We start from the raw sequence: 12,032 nt of genomic DNA, 5'->3' as shown, positions 1-12,032 counted from the left end.
CAAGTAGCAACAGCAGACCACAGAACCGACTCTGATTTCCCAGCGACTGCTATGCTTTCGCAGAGGTTTTCAGCTTGGCAAGAACCGCACTTCGCTGCTGCTTCCTCAGAAAGGCTTTGGGTGTTCACTCTGTCGCGGCAGGGTAGAATAGACGCCGGAGAGCTGGTGCCTCTTGGGTCTTGCTTTCCCGGGCTTTAAGTTCACGCCGGAGGTTCACCTTGCTATGCCGAAGTAAGTAGACACAGTCACAACCCTGCAGCAGCGTGTGTGTCCTAGCATGGAACTCTATGCTTATTACCATCCTGGGGTACGTAAGGCTTTGTGTTTTGCTCTGGCGCTCAGGCAGACTCGGGCCAGTGCCTTCACCACAGGAGAGAGGAGGCGACAGGATCACTGCACACGGCCCGAGCACTGGATGGGGAACTGTGTGGTTCTGTCTCCACTCTTTCCCCGGCACAGCCCCTGCCACCCTCATCGCTGCCACATCTTGGTGGAAGACTGCATCTGACTGCCCGTTTCTCCATGGGTTTGTTTCTAAGCGTTCCGGGAATATCACCTGGTGGCAAGCCCAGGACTGCCCTTGGGACAGGTGGCCAAGGAGATGCTGTCCCCTTGGGACCAGAGGCACAGGACAGGCCTACCTTCTGCCCAGACTCCTTGCTCAGAGTGGTTCACGAACCTCTGCCCTAGTCGTCCCCTCATGTCTCCTTAGCAGCCGGGGTTCCATCGCTCCGCACATGGAGCGGGTGACACTTGTCTTGCCACCGGCCTGCTGTTCGTGCCACGGCAGCATATCCTGCGTCCCGAGCGTTTCCCGACCCCAAGTCCAACGGCTCCTTCTCTTCTCCGGGAGCGGCGTGCGGCGCCTGCCTCACACTTGGCTTCTCTCTCAGGCAGAGGGGATTCTAGGGTAAAGGGTATTTCGCATCCATGCGGGTATCATCCACCGAGCTCCGGAGACTAGCTCAGGCAAGCAGTAGCAGCATCCCACAGCCCAACCCTGATTTCCCAAAGAACGCAGTGCTTTCCCAGGGGAGATGCCCAGGCAATGAGGCTTTCGCTCTATGCGGGTTTCTCCCACACGAGACTGGGCTCAGGCAAGCAGCAGCAGCCCGCAGAACATTTCTCAGCGAATGCTGTGCTTTCACAGAGGCTGTGGCTTGGAGCGAACAGCACTTCACTGCTGCTTCCTCAGCAAGGCTTCAATCCCGTCAGGGATGAAGAGCTGCGGGAGAGCTGGTGCCTCTTGGACCTTGCTTTCCCGGGCTCCATGTTCGCGTCCTGGGATCACCCTGCCAGGCCGAACCTAGCAGGCACAGCCACAACGCTGCAGTAGCGTGCGTAGCCTAGGATGGCACTCTATGCACACTACCATCTCCCAGTGTAGGCATCGCTTCGTTTTTTACTCTGGCGCTCAGGCGGACTCGCGGACTAGGCCAGTGCTTTCCCCACAGGAAAGGAGAGTTGACTTGATCCCTGCACACCGCTCGTGCACTTAATAGGGACCTTTGGGGGACTCTCCCCATTCCTTCCCCTTAAACCCCGTGCCTCCTCCAAGCTTCCATATCCTGGAGAAAGACGGCATCTGACTCCCCGTTATTTCAGGGAGCTGTTTCTGCAAGTTCAGGGTAGGCGCCTGGTGGCTAGTGCATGTCTGCCCCAGGGACAGGTGGCCAAGGAGCTGCTGTCTCCTTAAGCCCAGAGGCTCAGGACAGGCATGCTCTCTGCCCAGACTCCTTCCTCAGAGAGGACCACGCGACCTGCCCACCTCATCCCCTCCTGTCTCCTTAGAAGGCCCGGCTTCCGTCTCTGCACAGGGAGCCGGTGATACTTGTATTGCCACCGGCCGCTGTGCCTGCCAGGGCAGGCTCTCCTGCTTGGCAACCTTTTCCAGACCAGAAGGCCAACGGCGCCTGCTCTTCGCCCTGTGCAGCGTGCTGCACCTTCCACAGACATGCTCCTGGGGAGCGCAGTGAAAAACGTGTCCCTTTTCTTAAGGTTCTTTCCACAGGCACAAGCACGCTTCTCTCTCAGGCAGAGGGGATGCCCAGGCATAGAGGATTTCGCTCCATGCGGGTTTATTACACCGTGCTGAGGAGACCAGCTCAGGCAAGAGGAGAATCCCTCAGACCCGACTCTGATTTCGCAAAGAATGTTGTGCTTTCCCAGAGGGGATGCCAAGCCAAAGAGGCTTTCGCTCTATGCAGGATTCTCCCATAGTGCTGCGAATACTAGTTAAGGAAGCAACAAATGCAGCCCACAGAACTGACTCTGATTTCCCAGCGACTACTATGCTTTTGCAGAGTTTTTCCAGCTTGGCACGAACCGCATTTCGCTGCTGCTTCCTCAGAAAGCCTTAGGGAGTTCGCTCTGTAGCGACAGGGAAGAAGAGCCTCGAGAGAGTTGCTGCCTCTTGGGACTTGCTTTCCTGGGCTACAAGGTCACGCCGGGGGTTCACCTTGCTAAGTAGACACAGTCACAACCCTGCAGCAGCGTGTGTGTCTTAGCATGGCACTCTATGCCTATTTCCATCTCCTGGGGTACGTAAGGCTTTGCCTTCTGCTCTGGCGCTCAGGCAGACTCGGGGTCTAGGCCAGTGCCTTCACCACAGGAGAGAGGAGGCGACAGGATCACTGCACACGGCCCGTGCACTGGATGGGGAACTGTGGGGGTCTGTCTCCACTCTTTCCCCGGCACACCCCCTGTGCCCCACATCGCTGCCACATCTTGGTGTAAGAGGGCATCTGACTGCCCGTTTCTCCATGGGTTTGTAAATGCGCGTTCCGGGTGTAGCACGTGGTGGCAAGCCCAAGTCTGCCCTTGGGACAGGTGGCCACGGAGATGCTGTCCCCTTGGGACCAGAGGCACTGGACAGGCCTGGCTTCTGCCCAGACTCCTTCCTCAGAGTGGTTCACGCGCCCCTGCCATAGTCGTCCCCTCATGTCTCCTTAGCAGCCGGGGTTCCATCGCTCCGCACATGGAGCGGGTGACACTTGTCTTGCCACCGGCCTGCTGTTCGTGCCACGGCAGGCTATCCTGCTTCCCGAGCGTTTCCTGACCCCAAGGCCAAGGCTCCTTCTCTTCTCTGGGGGCGGCGTGCTGAGCCTTCCCCACTCTTGGCTTCTCTCTCAGGCAGAGGGGATGCTATGGCAAAGGGTATTTCGCTCCATGCGAGTATCTTCCACCGAGCTCCGGAGACTAGCTCAGGCGAGCAGTAGCAGCATCCCACAGCCCAACCCTGATTTCCCAAAGAACGCAGTGCTTTCCCAGGGGAGATGCCCAGGCAATGAGGCTTTCGCTCTATGCGGGTTTCTCCCACACGAGACGGGGCTCAGGCAAGCACCAGCAGCCCGCAGAACATTTCTCAGCGAATGTTGTGCTTTCGCAGAGGCTTTGGCTTGGAGCGAACAGCACTTCGCTGCTGCTTCCTCAGCAAGCCTTCAGTTGCGTCAGGGAAGAAGAGCTGCGGGAGAGCTGGTGCCTCTTGGGCCTTGCTTTCCCGGGCTCCATGTTCGCGTCCTGCGATCACCCTGCCAGGCCTAACTAAGCAGGCACAGCCACAACGCTGCAGGAGCGTGCGTAGCCTAGGATGGCACTCTATGCACACTACCAGCTCCCAGTGTAGGCATCGCTTGGCCTTTTACTCTGGCGCTCAGGCGGACTCGCGGACTAGGCCAGTGCTTTCCGCACAGGAAAGGAGAGCTGACAGGATCCCTGCACACCGCCCATGCACTGAATAGGGAGCTTTGGGGACTGTCCCCATTCCTGCCTCTTAAACCCCGTGCCTCCTCCAAGCTTCCACATCCTGCAGGTAGACGGCTTCTGACTCCCCATTATTTCAGGGAGCTGTTTCTGCGAGTTTAGGGTATGCGCCTGGTGGCTAGTGCATGTCTGCCCCAGGGACAGGTGGCCAAGGAGCTGCTGTCTCCTTAAGCCCAGAGGCTCAGGACAGGCATGCTCTCTGCGCAGACTGCTTCCTAAGAGAGGACCACGCGACCTGCCCACCTCATCCCCTCCTGTCTCCTTAGCAGGCCAGGCTTCCGTCTCTGCACAGGGAGCCGGTGACACTTGTATTGCCACCGGCCGCTGTGCCTGCCAGGGCCGGCTCTCCTGCTTGGTAACCTTTTCCAGACCAGAAGACAAACGGCTCCTGCTCTTCTCCCCGGGCAGCGTGCTGCACTTTCCACAGACATGCTCCTGGGGAGCGCAGTGAAAAACGTATCCCTTTCCTTAAGGCTCTATCCACAGGCGCAACCGCGCTTCTCTCTCAGGCAGAGGCATGCCCAGGCAAAGAGGTTTTCGCTCCATGCGGTTTTGTCACACCGTTCTGTGGAGACCAGGTCAGCCAAACAGGAGCATACCACAGACCCGACTCTGATTTCCCAAAGAATGCTGTGCTTTCCCAGGGGGGTTGCCAGGGCAAAGAGGCTTTCGCTCTATGCGGGTTTCTCCCATCCTGCTACGAATACTAGGCTAAGGCAAGTAGCAACAGCAGACCACAGAACCGACTCTGATTTCCCAGCGACTGCTATGCTTTCGCAGAGGTTTTCAGCTTGGCAAGAACCGCACTTCGCTGCTGCTTCCTCAGAAAGGCTTTGGGTGTTCACTCTGTCGCGGCAGGGTAGAATAGACGCCGGAGAGCTGGTGCCTCTTGGGTCTTGCTTTCCCGGGCTTTAAGTTCACGCCGGAGGTTCACCTTGCTATGCCGAAGTAAGTAGACACAGTCACAACCCTGCAGCAGCGTGTGTGTCCTAGCATGGAACTCTATGCTTATTACCATCCTGGGGTACGTAAGGCTTTGTGTTTTGCTCTGGCGCTCAGGCAGACTCGGGCCAGTGCCTTCACCACAGGAGAGAGGAGGCGACAGGATCACTGCACACGGCCCGAGCACTGGATGGGGAACTGTGTGGTTCTGTCTCCACTCTTTCCCCGGCACAGCCCCTGCCACCCTCATCGCTGCCACATCTTGGTGGAAGACTGCATCTGACTGCCCGTTTCTCCATGGGTTTGTTTCTAAGCGTTCCGGGAATATCACCTGGTGGCAAGCCCAGGACTGCCCTTGGGACAGGTGGCCAAGGAGATGCTGTCCCCTTGGGACCAGAGGCACAGGACAGGCCTACCTTCTGCCCAGACTCCTTGCTCAGAGTGGTTCACGAACCTCTGCCCTAGTCGTCCCCTCATGTCTCCTTAGCAGCCGGGGTTCCATCGCTCCGCACATGGAGCGGGTGACACTTGTCTTGCCACCGGCCTGCTGTTCGTGCCACGGCAGCATATCCTGCGTCCCGAGCGTTTCCCGACCCCAAGTCCAACGGCTCCTTCTCTTCTCCGGGAGCGGCGTGCGGCGCCTGCCTCACACTTGGCTTCTCTCTCAGGCAGAGGGGATTCTAGGGTAAAGGGTATTTCGCATCCATGCGGGTATCATCCACCGAGCTCCGGAGACTAGCTCAGGCAAGCAGTAGCAGCATCCCACAGCCCAACCCTGATTTCCCAAAGAACGCAGTGCTTTCCCAGGGGAGATGCCCAGGCAATGAGGCTTTCGCTCTATGCGGGTTTCTCCCACACGAGACTGGGCTCAGGCAAGCAGCAGCAGCCCGCAGAACATTTCTCAGCGAATGCTGTGCTTTCACAGAGGCTGTGGCTTGGAGCGAACAGCACTTCACTGCTGCTTCCTCAGCAAGGCTTCAATCCCGTCAGGGATGAAGAGCTGCGGGAGAGCTGGTGCCTCTTGGACCTTGCTTTCCCGGGCTCCATGTTCGCGTCCTGGGATCACCCTGCCAGGCCGAACCTAGCAGGCACAGCCACAACGCTGCAGTAGCGTGCGTAGCCTAGGATGGCACTCTATGCACACTACCATCTCCCAGTGTAGGCATCGCTTCGTTTTTTACTCTGGCGCTCAGGCGGACTCGCGGACTAGGCCAGTGCTTTCCCCACAGGAAAGGAGAGTTGACTTGATCCCTGCACACCGCTCGTGCACTTAATAGGGACCTTTGGGGGACTCTCCCCATTCCTTCCCCTTAAACCCCGTGCCTCCTCCAAGCTTCCATATCCTGGAGAAAGACGGCATCTGACTCCCCGTTATTTCAGGGAGCTGTTTCTGCAAGTTCAGGGTAGGCGCCTGGTGGCTAGTGCATGTCTGCCCCAGGGACAGGTGGCCAAGGAGCTGCTGTCTCCTTAAGCCCAGAGGCTCAGGACAGGCATGCTCTCTGCCCAGACTCCTTCCTCAGAGAGGACCACGCGACCTGCCCACCTCATCCCCTCCTGTCTCCTTAGAAGGCCCGGCTTCCGTCTCTGCACAGGGAGCCGGTGATACTTGTATTGCCACCGGCCGCTGTGCCTGCCAGGGCAGGCTCTCCTGCTTGGCAACCTTTTCCAGACCAGAAGGCCAACGGCGCCTGCTCTTCGCCCTGTGCAGCGTGCTGCACCTTCCACAGACATGCTCCTGGGGAGCGCAGTGAAAAACGTGTCCCTTTTCTTAAGGTTCTTTCCACAGGCACAAGCACGCTTCTCTCTCAGGCAGAGGGGATGCCCAGGCATAGAGGATTTCGCTCCATGCGGGTTTATTACACCGTGCTGAGGAGACCAGCTCAGGCAAGAGGAGAATCCCTCAGACCCGACTCTGATTTCGCAAAGAATGTTGTGCTTTCCCAGAGGGGATGCCAAGCCAAAGAGGCTTTCGCTCTATGCAGGATTCTCCCATAGTGCTGCGAATACTAGTTAAGGAAGCAACAAATGCAGCCCACAGAACTGACTCTGATTTCCCAGCGACTACTATGCTTTTGCAGAGTTTTTCCAGCTTGGCACGAACCGCATTTCGCTGCTGCTTCCTCAGAAAGCCTTAGGGAGTTCGCTCTGTAGCGACAGGGAAGAAGAGCCTCGAGAGAGTTGCTGCCTCTTGGGACTTGCTTTCCTGGGCTACAAGGTCACGCCGGGGGTTCACCTTGCTAAGTAGACACAGTCACAACCCTGCAGCAGCGTGTGTGTCTTAGCATGGCACTCTATGCCTATTTCCATCTCCTGGGGTACGTAAGGCTTTGCCTTCTGCTCTGGCGCTCAGGCAGACTCGGGGTCTAGGCCAGTGCCTTCACCACAGGAGAGAGGAGGCGACAGGATCACTGCACACGGCCCGTGCACTGGATGGGGAACTGTGGGGGTCTGTCTCCACTCTTTCCCCGGCACACCCCCTGTGCCCCACATCGCTGCCACATCTTGGTGTAAGAGGGCATCTGACTGCCCGTTTCTCCATGGGTTTGTAAATGCGCGTTCCAGGTGTAGCACGTGGTGGCAAGCCCAAGTCTGCCCTTGGGACAGGTGGCCACGGAGATGCTGTCCCCTTGGGACCAGAGGCACTGGACAGGCCTGGCTTCTGCCCAGACTCCTTCCTCAGAGTGGTTCACGCGCCCCTGCCATAGTCGTCCCCTCATGTCTCCTTAGCAGCCGGGGTTCCATCGCTCCGCACATGGAGCGGGTGACACTTGTCTTGCCACCGGCCTGCTGTTCGTGCCACGGCAGGCTATCCTGCTTCCCGAGCGTTTCCTGACCCCAAGGCCAAGGCTCCTTCTCTTCTCTGGGGGCGGCGTGCTGAGCCTTCCCCACTCTTGGCTTCTCTCTCAGGCAGAGGGGATGCTATGGCAAAGGGTATTTCGCTCCATGCGAGTATCTTCCACCGAGCTCCGGAGACTAGCTCAGGCGAGCAGTAGCAGCATCCCACAGCCCAACCCTGATTTCCCAAAGAACGCAGTGCTTTCCCAGGGGAGATGCCCAGGCAATGAGGCTTTCGCTCTATGCGGGTTTCTCCCACACGAGACGGGGCTCAGGCAAGCACCAGCAGCCCGCAGAACATTTCTCAGCGAATGTTGTGCTTTCGCAGAGGCTTTGGCTTGGAGCGAACAGCACTTCGCTGCTGCTTCCTCAGCAAGCCTTCAGTTGCGTCAGGGAAGAAGAGCTGCGGGAGAGCTGGTGCCTCTTGGGCCTTGCTTTCCCGGGCTCCATGTTCGCGTCCTGCGTTCACCCTGCCAGGCCTAACTAAGCAGGCACAGCCACAACGCTGCAGGAGCGTGCGTAGCCTAGGATGGCACTCTATGCACACTACCAGCTCCCAGTGTAGGCATCGCTTGGCCTTTTACTCTGGCGCTCAGGCGGACTCGCGGACTAGGCCAGTGCTTTCCGCACAGGAAAGGAGAGCTGACAGGATCCCTGCACACCGCCCATGCACTGAATAGGGAGCTTTGGGGACTGTCCCCATTCCTGCCTCTTAAACCCCGTGCCTCCTCCAAGCTTCCACATCCTGCAGGTAGACGGCTTCTGACTCCCCATTATTTCAGGGAGCTGTTTCTGCGAGTTTAGGGTATGCGCCTGGTGGCTAGTGCATGTCTGCCCCAGGGACAGGTGGCCAAGGAGCTGCTGTCTCCTTAAGCCCAGAGGCTCAGGACAGGCATGCTCTCTGCGCAGACTGCTTCCTAAGAGAGGACCACGCGACCTGCCCACCTCATCCCCTCCTGTCTCCTTAGCAGGCCAGGCTTCCGTCTCTGCACAGGGAGCCGGTGACACTTGTATTGCCACCGGCCGCTGTGCCTGCCAGGGCCGGCTCTCCTGCTTGGTAACCTTTTCCAGACCAGAAGACAAACGGCTCCTGCTCTTCTCCCCGGGCAGCGTGCTGCACTTTCCACAGACATGCTCCTGGGGAGCGCAGTGAAAAACGTATCCCTTTCCTTAAGGCTCTATCCACAGGTGCAACCGCGCTTCTCTCTCAGGCAGAGGCATGCCCAGGCAAAGAGGTTTTCGCTCCATGCGGTTTTGTCACACCGTTCTGTGGAGACCAGGTCAGCCAAACAGGAGCATACCACAGACCCGACTCTGATTTCCCAAAGAATGCTGTGCTTTCCCAGGGGGGTTGCCAGGGCAAAGAGGCTTTCGCTCTATGCGGGTTTCTCCCATCCTGCTACGAATACTAGGCTAAGGCAAGTAGCAACAGCAGACCACAGAACCGACTCTGATTTCCCAGCGACTGCTATGCTTTCGCAGAGGTTTTCAGCTTGGCAAGAACCGCACTTCGCTGCTGCTTCCTCAGAAAGGCTTTGGGTGTTCACTCTGTCGCGGCAGGGTAGAATAGACGCCGGAGAGCTGGTGCCTCTTGGGTCTTGCTTTCCCGGGCTTTAAGTTCACGCCGGAGGTTCACCTTGCTATGCCGAAGTAAGTAGACACAGTCACAACCCTGCAGCAGCGTGTGTGTCCTAGCATGGAACTCTATGCTTATTACCATCCTGGGGTACGTAAGGCTTTGTGTTTTGCTCTGGCGCTCAGGCAGACTCGGGCCAGTGCCTTCACCACAGGAGAGAGGAGGCGACAGGATCACTGCACACGGCCCGAGCACTGGATGGGGAACTGTGTGGTTCTGTCTCCACTCTTTCCCCGGCACAGCCCCTGCCACCCTCATCGCTGCCACATCTTGGTGGAAGACTGCATCTGACTGCCCGTTTCTCCATGGGTTTGTTTCTAAGCGTTCCGGGAATATCACCTGGTGGCAAGCCCAGGACTGCCCTTGGGACAGGTGGCCAAGGAGATGCTGTCCCCTTGGGACCAGAGGCACAGGACAGGCCTACCTTCTGCCCAGACTCCTTGCTCAGAGTGGTTCACGAACCTCTGCCCTAGTCGTCCCCTCATGTCTCCTTAGCAGCCGGGGTTCCATCGCTCCGCACATGGAGCGGGTGACACTTGTCTTGCCACCGGCCTGCTGTTCGTGCCACGGCAGCATATCCTGCGTCCCGAGCGTTTCCCGACCCCAAGTCCAACGGCTCCTTCTCTTCTCCGGGAGCGGCGTGCGGCGCCTGCCTCACACTTGGCTTCTCTCTCAGGCAGAGGGGATTCTAGGGTAAAGGGTATTTCGCATCCATGCGGGTATCATCCACCGAGCTCCGGAGACTAGCTCAGGCAAGCAGTAGCAGCATCCCACAGCCCAACCCTGATTTCCCAAAGAACGCAGTGCTTTCCCAGGGGAGATGCCCAGGCAATGAGGCTTTCGCTCTATGCGGGTTTCTCCCACACGAGACTGGGCTCAGGCAAGCAGCAGCAGCCCGCAGAACATTTCTCAGCGAATGCTGTGCTTTCACAGAGGCTGTGGCTTGGAGCGAACAGCACTTCACTGCTGCTTCCTCAGCAAGGCTTCAATCCCGTCAGGGATGAAGAGCTGCGGGAGAGCTGGTGCCTCTTGGACCTTGCTTTCCCGGGCTCCATGTTCGCGTCCTGGGATCACCCTGCCAGGCCGAACCTAGCAGGCACAGCCACAACGCTGCAGTAGCGTGCGTAGCCTAGGATGGCACTCTATGCACACTACCATCTCCCAGTGTAGGCATCGCTTCGTTTTTTACTCTGGCGCTCAGGCGGACTCGCGGACTAGGCCAGTGCTTTCCCCACAGGAAAGGAGAGTTGACTTGATCCCTGCACACCGCTCGTGCACTTAATAGGGACCTTTGGGGGACTCTCCCCATTCCTTCCCCTTAAACCCCGTGCCTCCTCCAAGCTTCCATATCCTGGAGAAAGACGGCATCTGACTCCCCGTTATTTCAGGGAGCTGTTTCTGCAAGTTCAGGGTAGGCGCCTGGTGGCTAGTGCATGTCTGCCCCAGGGACAGGTGGCCAAGGAGCTGCTGTCTCCTTAAGCCCAGAGGCTCAGGACAGGCATGCTCTCTGCCCAGACTCCTTCCTCAGAGAGGACCACGCGACCTGCCCACCTCATCCCCTCCTGTCTCCTTAGAAGGCCCGGCTTCCGTCTCTGCACAGGGAGCCGGTGATACTTGTATTGCCACCGGCCGCTGTGCCTGCCAGGGCAGGCTCTCCTGCTTGGCAACCTTTTCCAGACCAGAAGGCCAACGGCGCCTGCTCTTCGCCCTGTGCAGCGTGCTGCACCTTCACAGACATGCTCCTGGGGAGCGCAGTGAAAAACGTGTCCCTTTTCTTAAGGTTCTTTCCACAGGCACAAGCACGCTTCTCTCTCAGGCAGAGGGGATGCCCAGGCATAGAGGATTTCGCTCCATGCGGGTTTATTACACCGTGCTGAGGAGACCAGCTCAGGCAAGAGGAGAATCCCTCAGACCCGACTCTGATTTCGCAAAGAATGCTGTGCTTTCCCAGAGGGGATGCCAAGCCAAAGAGGCTTTCGCTCTATGCAGGATTCTCCCATAGTGCTGCGAATACTAGTTAAGGAAGCAACAAATGCAGCCCACAGAACTGACTCTGATTTCCCAGCGACTACTATGCTTTTGCAGAGTTTTTCCAGCTTGGCACGAACCGCATTTCGCTGCTGCTTCCTCAGAAAGCCTTAGGGAGTTCGCTCTGTAGCGACAGGGAAGAAGAGCCTCGAGAGAGTTGCTGCCTCTTGGGACTTGCTTTCCTGGGCTACAAGGTCACGCCGGGGGTTCACCTTGCTAAGTAGACACAGTCACAACCCTGCAGCAGCGTGTGTGTCTTAGCATGGCACTCTATGCCTATTTCCATCTCCTGGGGTACGTAAGGCTTTGCCTTCTGCTCTGGCGCTCAGGCAGACTCGGGGTCTAGGCCAGTGCCTTCACCACAGGAGAGAGGAGGCGACAGGATCACTGCACACGGCCCGTGCACTGGATGGGGAACTGTGGGGGTCTGTCTCCACTCTTTCCCCGGCACACCCCCTGTGCCCCACATCGCTGCCACATCTTGGTGTAAGAGGGCATCTGACTGCCCGTTTCTCCATGGGTTTGTAAATGCGCGTTCCGGGTGTAGCACGTGGTGGCAAGCCCAAGTCTGCCCTTGGGACAGGTGGCCACGGAGATGCTGTCCCCTTGGGACCAGAGGCACTGGACAGGCCTGGCTTCTGCCCAGACTCCTTCCTCAGAGTGGTTCACGCGCCCCTGCCATAGTCGTCCCCTCATGTCTCCTTAGCAGCCGGGGTTCCATCGCTCCGCACATGGAGCGGGTGACACTTGTCTTGCCACCGGCCTGCTGTTCGTGCCACGGCAGGCTATCCTGCTTCCCGAGCGTTTCCTGACCCCAAGGCCAAGGCTC

This window comes from Mustela nivalis, assembly GCF_964662115.1.
Source record: "Mustela nivalis genome assembly, chromosome: 18".
NCBI classification, from domain to species: domain Eukaryota; kingdom Metazoa; phylum Chordata; class Mammalia; order Carnivora; family Mustelidae; genus Mustela; species Mustela nivalis.
The sequence above is the reverse complement of the archived record's forward strand: the minus strand, read 5'-3'. Positions refer to the sequence as shown.